Source organism: Cherax quadricarinatus, chromosome 1, assembly GCF_038502225.1.
Source record: "Cherax quadricarinatus isolate ZL_2023a chromosome 1, ASM3850222v1, whole genome shotgun sequence".
Lineage (NCBI taxonomy): Eukaryota > Metazoa > Arthropoda > Malacostraca > Decapoda > Parastacidae > Cherax > Cherax quadricarinatus.
In genome coordinates this window covers 97,248,442-97,257,243 of record NC_091292.1, presented here as the reverse complement: position 1 = coordinate 97,257,243, position 8,802 = coordinate 97,248,442, and the positions used below count along the sequence as shown (strand labels likewise).

Genomic DNA, 8,802 nt, shown 5'->3' with positions numbered 1-8,802 from the left:
ACAGGTGAGTACAGGCTCTAAGCTCCATACAGGCAACACAGGCTCTAAGCTCCATACAGGCAACACAGGCTCTAAGCTCCATACAGACAACACAGGTGAGTACAGGCTCTAAGCTCCATACAGGCAACACAGGCTCTAAGCTCCATACAGGCAACACAGGCTCTAAGCTCCATACAGGCAACACAGGCTCTAAGCTCCATCAACCAACCTAAAATTGAAGGTAATGAACATCACTTTATATAATATATATATATATATATATATATATATATATATATATATATATATACATAGCTTGGAGTGTATGACTGAGATACTCAGATAATTAATACGTATTTATTCATTTATATACATGTTGTAAACAAAAGAATATATATGGTGAATGTTTGTGTATTTTTCAAGCCTGGAGAATGTGTGTGCCGTTGACAGCTGGTTTGTAGCGGCTGACGTCTGGTTTTTAGCGGCTGATGGCTAGTTTGTAGCGGATGACAGCTGGTTTGTAGTGGCTGACAGTTATTTTGTGGCTCCTGATAGCTGGTTTGTAGCGGTTGACAGCTGGTTTGTAGAGGCTGACAGCTGGTTTGTAGAGGCTGACAGCTGGTTTGTAGCGGCTGACGGCTGGTTTGTAGCGGCTGACAGCTGGTTTGAAACTACTGACAGGTGCTTTGTAGCGGCTGACGGCTGGTTTGCAGCTGCACACAGCTGTTTCGCAGCGGCTAGCAGCTGGTTTGTAGCGACTGACGGCTGCGTGTAGCGGTTGACAGCTGGTTTGTAGCGGCTGACAGCTGTTTGTATCGGATAACAGCTGGTTTGTGGCGGCTGAAGGATAGTTTGTAGCAGCTGACGCCTGGTTTGTAGAGGCTGACAGCTGGTTTGTAGCGGCTGACAGCTGGTTCGTAGCGGCTGACGACGCCCCAACTCGGTTCTCCATAATGGTGTTTTTTTCAGTGCATTCTATCATCCTAGGACCCACCATCCTAGCAGCACCCAGCATCTTAGTAGCACCCAGCATCCTAGCAACACGCTGGTGTTCTGCTGCAGTTTACCAGCGTGGGAAAAGCGACGTTTGACGCCGAAGATAAAACTCTGGGTTTTAACGCAGAGTGGCTTGAACATTCAGTGTTACCGGTTCACCGTTTTCTATCACATCCACGATAAACATTCCACGAGGCGTCATTTCTCACCATTTATTCCACTCATGGCAGGCTATAATTCGCTCAGTCGGGTTAAATTAACCCATTGTCTTATTCACTCGATTTAAGTTGGGTTGAGATTAGTTGAAAATTGATTAATCTCCGTAAATCCATCGATTGCAATAAACACATTATTATTACTATTAAAGATTCGCCGGAATTCTCCCGGCCCGGGCCTTTTCCAAGTGGTGGCCCGGCCTTGGCTCCCTGTGTAGGGAGTGTCTGAGGCCTAAGTCTCCCATGGGAGGAGGTACAAGTAGCCCCTCATCTTTGGGACCAACTGTCCCCAGGCCTAGCCACATTCCCCGCCCTCACGGGGCTCGTAGGGAGAAGCTAGGCCTCTCTGGTCTGCCATCCCCGCCCCAAGGAGGCTGATAGGAATGGCAGGCTTGTGAGCTGCAAGCTCTGGTTCAGGCATCTACCTTATCCTAGAAGGGCTGGGCATGGTGTCAATGCAAACTTATTATTATTATTATTAAATATTAGCCGGTATTCTCCCGGCCCGGGCCTTTTCCAAGTGGTGGCCCGGCCTTGGCTCCCTCTTTAGGGAGTGCCTGAGACCTAAGTCTCCCATGGGAGGAGGCACAAGTACCTCCTCATCTTTGGGACCAACTGTCCCCAGGCCTAGCCACAAGCTAGGCCTCTCTGGTCTGCCATCCCCGCCCCAAGGGGGCTAATGGGAATGACAGTCTTATGAGCTAAAGGCTCGGGCTCAGGCACCTACCCTACCCTAGAAGGGTTAGGCATGGTGTCGATGTCAATGCAAACTTATTATTATTATTATTATTAAAGATTAGCCGGTATTCTCCCGGCCCGGGCCTTTTCCAAGTGGTGGCCCGGCTTTGGCTCCCTCTTTAGGGAGTGTCTGAGACCTAAGTCTCCCATGGGAGGAGGCACAAGTACCTCCTCATCTTTGGGACCAACTGTCCCCAGGCCTAGCCACAAGCTAGGCCTCTCTGGTCTGCCATCCCCGCCCCAAGGGGGCTAATGGGAATGACAGTCTTATGAGCTAAAGGCTCGGGCTCAGGCACCTACCCTACCCTAGAAGGGTTAGGCATGGTGTCGATCTCAATGCAAACCCAGACATTCTCAGCCTTGAGAGGCAAGATTGCCTAAATGCAATGACCTGGACAATTTATGCAAGTTTTGTAATGAAATTTATTTAGTTACATTTGTGAGTTGGTCAGCGATCACTACTCCAGATTTGCAAAATTACCTTAAGATTCTTATTTTTTATTTTTGTTAAGAATTGGGGAAAGGGGGAAGAGAAAGTCGAAATTCTTTGGCCCGGGACCGAGAAATTACGCAGTAACCCCTGGGTTCCAAAACGAAGACTCGCACACGGCGGATTAATTCTACACGAATATATAAAATAATCACACAAGGTTGGTCAGCTTGAAAGGAAACTGGGGGGGAGAGAGAGAGAGAGAGAGGTGGTGAGAGAGGAGAGAAAGAGAGGGAGAGGACGCCTTCACATGAGCTGGACACACTGGCGTGTTAGACATGACACCTTCTGCTAGCTTCCTGACGGTGAAGGAGCGAAGGCTGGCTGCTGCTGGGGCCGCAGCTGCTGGGGCAGCTGGGGAAAGGAGTGACACAGGAGGAAGTGAGGGATGAGGGAGGCGGGAGGGAGGAGAGGGTTCTGCTGCAGAAGAGGACGTGAGGCGAAGCGAAGCCTCTCCAGTTCGGCCTCCTTCAGGCGTTTCTCCTTGGCGCGGCGGTTCTGGAACCAGATCTTGACCTGCGTCTCCGTCAGGTTGAGCGAGGCGGAGAACTCTGCCCGCTCAGCGATGCTCAGGTACTGCTTCTCGCGGAACTTCTTCTCCAGCGCCAGCAGCTGCTGGGTGGTGAAGGGAGTTCGAGGCTTCCTGTTGGGCTTGTGTTTCCTCAACGTTACCTTCATCGGCCCGTGAAACCTCGGCGGCTCCGGCGATCCTGAGGAAGTGGCAGCAGGAGGGACAGTGAGAGGAAGAAGAAGGCGATGTTTATATAATGAATAAACACTGTAGACATGCTAATAACCAGAAAAGAAAAACATGACCCTTTATATATATATATATATATATATATATATATATATATATATATATATATATATATATATATATATATATATATATATATATATATATATATATATATATATATATATATAATATCGTCTAGCCGAAGCTAGACGATGTTTCCCCTTGCCCGGAGCATATTTATATAAATATGAACATTTAAATAAACTTGTGTCTATAATTTAATCTCAATTGTTATTATTATTATTATTATTATTAATTATTATTATTATTATTATTAAGGCCTATTTTTACTGGCAAATTATCTCCGTTTCTTACATGCACTACTAACCCGAGCTTCACTATCCACATAAACAATCTTTCTGCTTTAAGTAACGTATCACTTATACCATAAACCTGTCACAGTGCTCGCCTATCCTCCCCATCGTGTCATTCCTAATTCCATAAATGCAAAGAAAACTTCCTTACCTCTATTCAAGCAGTGTTCACTTACATGCTTCACACTTGGTCTACACATCCCCTACACTTCCTAAAACCTTTTCGCTTTTCTTACCCTTATTTCTTCCAATGATAATAATAATTGTACCAAACACTTTACCCGGTATACTTAGCAAGCGTATTCCCCAGTAATTCTTACACAAAAGGGAGCAAAAGAGAGAGTGTGTGAATTATCGGTGAATAAGGCAGCCACATCAGGAGGAAGACAGCTGTGAAGGAGCAGGTAATAAGGCTGAGAAAGGAAGGAAGGAAGGAAGGAGAAAAGGTCACTAGGAAGTCTGTGAAGAGCTGAAGAAAAGATTGACAGAGGGTGTTGGGTATGCTAAGTAACGTGTATGGTAGTTATCACTGAATGAGCTTAGGGAAAGACAGAAAATAGGATCGCAGAGGAACAATGAGGTTTTAAGAAGGGTAGATGATGTGCAGACAAAATGTTTTTAGTGAAGTACTGTAAATGAACAATACTTACATAAATGTAAGGCACTTATTGCATTTATGGTTTTAGAAAAGGCATATGATAGAGTGAATAGGGGAGCAATGTAGCGGGTTAGTGCGTAGAGTAGGTGGTAGGTTACTTAGAACAGTTTGAACATTAAAATGGTATAAAATACCGACAGGTTGTTAGGTAAGACACATATGCAACAGTTAGGTATCTTTATTATGAAACGTTTCGCCTACACAGTAGGCTTCTTCAGTCAAGTACAGAAAAGTTGATAGAAGCAGAAGATACTTGAAGACGATGTAATCAGTCCATCACCCTTAAAGTTTTGAGGTGGTCAGTCCCTCAGTCTGGAGAAGAGCATTGTTCCATAGTATGAAACAATATTGTTCCAAAGTTTGAAACAATATTGTTTCAAACTTTGGAACAATGCTCTTCTCCAGACTGAGGGACTGACCACCTCAAAACTTTAAGGGTGATGGACTGATTACATCGTCTTCAAGTATCTTCTGCTTCTATCAACTTTTCTGTACTCGACTGAAGAAGCCTACTGTGTAGGCGAAACGTTTCATAATAAAGATACCTAACTGTTGCATATGTGTCTTACCTAACAACTTAGAACAGTAAAGAGTTTTAAAGTGAATACTGAGGCGTAGGTCTCAGTGCGTACGAGAGATTATCTCCCAGTAAAATTAGGCCTTAGACAGAGATACATGATGTTACCATGGTTGTTTAACATATTTATGGATGGGGTTGTAAGAGAAATGAATGTTGAAGTGTTGGGGAGAGGTGTGGGACTGGAAGATAAAGAATCTAACACAAAGTGGGTGTTGTCACAGTTGCTTTTTGCCGATGACACTGTGCTTTTAGAAGACTGAGAAGAGAAGTTGCAAAAGTTGGTGGACGAATTAGGGAAGGAACACAAAAGAAGGAAATTAAAATTAAACATAGGAAAGAGCACGGTGATGGAAGTATAAAAATAAGAGTCTAAGCGACTGGATGTCAGACTGGAAAGAGGGGAATGGAGGAAGTAACTATATTCAAGTATCTGGAAGTGGACATGTCGGTGGACGGTTCTATGAGAGATTATATGAACCATAGAATTGACGACAGGAAAACGGTGGGTAGTGTACTGAGGTGTTAATAGAGATAAAGACGTTATCTACGGAGGCAAAAAGGAGAATGTACCAAAGAATAGTGGTACCAACACTGCCATATAGGTGTGAAGCATGGGTTTTAAATGTTGCAGCGAGGAAGACTCTGGAGGCAGTGGATAGGACGTGTTTGAGGGCAATGTGTGGTGTGAGTATTTTGTAGAAAATTCGCATCTTGGAGATTAGAAAGTTTAGGAGCGGTTGTTGAGATGATCCAGACATTAAGATATGAAGCAAAATAAACTATACAAAGGGTGAAAAAATCTGGGATGAAAAGAAGGGGAAAATGAGGTTTTGAGTACTTGGGGCTTGGACATCCAACAGGCTTTTGAGAGCGCGTTAGACAGGAGTGAGTGGAGGTAAGTGGGATTCAAGGAAGCGAAAGGCTTAGCTGGACTTGAGTCCTGGGGGTCGGAAGAACAGTGCCTACACTCCACCACTGTTAAGAAGCTCTGGAAAAGTTTGGGTTCAGAGGGTCATCGTAACTGTGAAGTCAGCACACTTCTGGCAAGACAGTGATTGGAAGAATGATGATTAGAGTGTTTCCTCTTTCTTGGATCACCCTTACTCGGTGGGAGAAAACCTGTCTTACAATTATTATTATAATTATTATTAAATAATATTAATAATAATAATTATTATTATTATAATATTGTTATAATTATAATTGCATTATTATAATTTATAATAATGACGATAATAATAATAATAATAATAATAATAATAATAATAATAATAATAATAATAATAATAATAATAATAATAATAATAATAATAATAATAATAACAGCAATGATTATTATTATTATTATTATTATTAATAATAATAACAATGATTATTATTAATAATAATAATATTATTATTATTAAAATTATTATTAAATTATAATTTATAATAATAATAATAATAATAATAATAATAATAATAATAATAATAATAATAATAATAATAATAATAATAATCATAATAATAATAATTTTTATTATTTTTATTAAAAATATTGCTATTATTATTATAATTATTATTATTATTATTAAAATTATTATTATTATTATTATTATTATTATTATTATTATTATTATTATTATTATTATTATTATTCGCTCCATGTGGAGCTTCATCAGGTCGTGACCTGACAAAAACTTAACACAGGTCAAAACGTTTTTCCAATAAGACTCCCCCCCTCCCCCCCCCATCAGTCTGGATCTACGTTACTGAAATTCATGGGGAAGCGCTAAACCCGTCAGACGTTCCACACGGGGGGGGGAGGAATGGGAGGCAATCAGGGTTAAAACTAAGAAAAAAGAGCTCAATCTCCTCTGATCAAGAGCCCTTCACCAGCCTCCCCTGAGAGAGGGCAGTTATACACTTACTGTCAATAATAATAATAATTATAATAATAATAATAATAATAATAATAATAATAATAATAATAATAATAATAATAATAATAATAATAATAACAATAATAATAACAATAATAATAATAATAATAATAATAATAATAATAATAATAATAATAATAATAATAATAATAATAATAACAATAATAATAACAATAATAATAATAATAATAATAATAATAATAATAATAATTAATAATAATAATTAGTAATAATAACATGAGGGTTTGAAATCAGAAATTAAAGAATAAGATTCTAAATAAAATCAATAAATAGAAAGAATTGGAAGGAATATGAAAGAAGGAAAGAAAAGGAATGAAGGAAAGACTAAGGAAGAAGGAAAGAATAGGGAAGGAGAATATTTATATGGTCAAGAATTAGAGGTCAATAATTCCGTGTTGTATTGTGGTTAATAATTCCGTGTTGTATTGTGGTTAATAATTCCGTGTTGTGTTGTGGTTGTTATTGTTGTGGTGGTTGGGGTCACGTACTGGTGAAGGCCCTGAGGGCCAGGTGGTGGTGGAGGAGGTGGTGGAGGGGGTGGTGGAGAGGGGGTGGCCAGAGCCCCGGCTGGAAGCCGGGGGGTAGGACGGGGGTAGGAGGTGGGGGGCCGGCAGCTAGAAGGAGGGGTGCGACGACCCCTTCCCTGCCATGGTCCCCCTTGACCCCCCGGGCCCCCGCCCCCTCTTCCTCCTCCTCCTCGACCACGTCCCCCTCAGACTCCACCGTCTCGTCCTCGTGTCTCGCGCAGGAGGAGGGGGAGCAGGAGGAGGTAGGGGAGGGGGTGGAGGAGGGGGAGGTCGTCTCGTCCTCCCTCTCGGAGGTCACTTGGAGGTCATCCTCGGCCCTGGAGGCCCGGGAGTCAGCCGCTAGGATGGCGTCGACGGAGAAGGCGGAGAAATTCCTGCTCCTGACGGCGCTGACGGCGGAGTGTTGTGTGCTGAGTCTCACACCTTCGTCAGCCATGCTGCTGATCACTCCCAGGTGTCAACCTCTCCCTCCAGCCCGACAAAAGTCCATTATCCGACCTCCAAAGAGACGGAGGAGGTCACTGGCTCACTCTCCGAGGTCAGCCTCACACTAGGTGGACCTCAAGCACCGACATACTCGCTGAAGTGCGACGGATCAGCCTCATAGCAAGTTTACTCAGCCAACATAACGCTACGTAGCTCCCAGCTGAGCCAGATATGTGTTATTGTCCATAGCTTAGCCTCAGCTGCAACACCTCTCAGTACCAACTATTCCTTCAGTATTAAGTGTTAGCCTCATCCTCCACGTTCTGGAGGGTGGCCCCGCCCAGCTCTCCAAGCGGAGGCACCGCCCACCAACGCCCACCCGCCCAATCAGCAGGGATGGCGGGTGGTGTGGGGCGGGGCTGGTGAGAGGTGGGTGACCAATAGGCTGGCGGGACTCTGATCACCCACCATGGGCCATTAAGTTTATGGGGAGATTTAGTGTGTCGGCGCTGGTGTTGGAGACTCAGGCAACACATACTGCTTTACCTCATCCCTGGCCACTCTCCTTTATACACACGGCTCATCCCACCCACTCTAAACCCCCCCTTTCCCCCCTCCACGCCCACCCACCAGAAGGGAGCCCACCACACCCACCCCCGACCTGCCTAGCTGGTTGGACAGCCCACCCACTGCATTGACGAAGAAGATTGAAATGACAGTGCTGTGGCTGGAACAATTCAATATCACCGTAAAACCATCCCCAGAACAATCCACAAATAGCACACAGTATCTCGGCTGGAACACTTCACAACTAACTCACATTACCATGACTGGAACAATGCACAACTAGCCCACACTCGCAATAGGTAACTTTAGACGACGTTTCGGTCAATTTGGACTCCCGTCCACCTAACTGACTCAACCCACTTCAACCATCCATCAACCAACCTCACTCCTCTTCTATCTCGTTCTTAACTCTAGTTTTTTTCTTCCTCTATATTCTCATTCTCTTCTTAGTTCTCTGCCGTCCTCCTCTTCCTGTAGTTCTTCTATGCTCCGATACGTTTCGACTTAGCAGCGCTTGATCTTCGGGCGAAACATGGTTTCTCTCTCTCTTCATCCCTTTGACACATT

At 43.2% G+C, this 8,802-nt stretch overlaps 1 pseudogene; it reads right to left on the bottom strand.

The window, feature by feature from the left end:
* Positions 1 to 322: 322 nt before the first annotated feature.
* On the bottom strand, positions 323 to 8,215 carry LOC138852697 (uncharacterized; annotated as a pseudogene).
* Between the last annotated feature and the right edge of the window lie 587 nt (positions 8,216 to 8,802).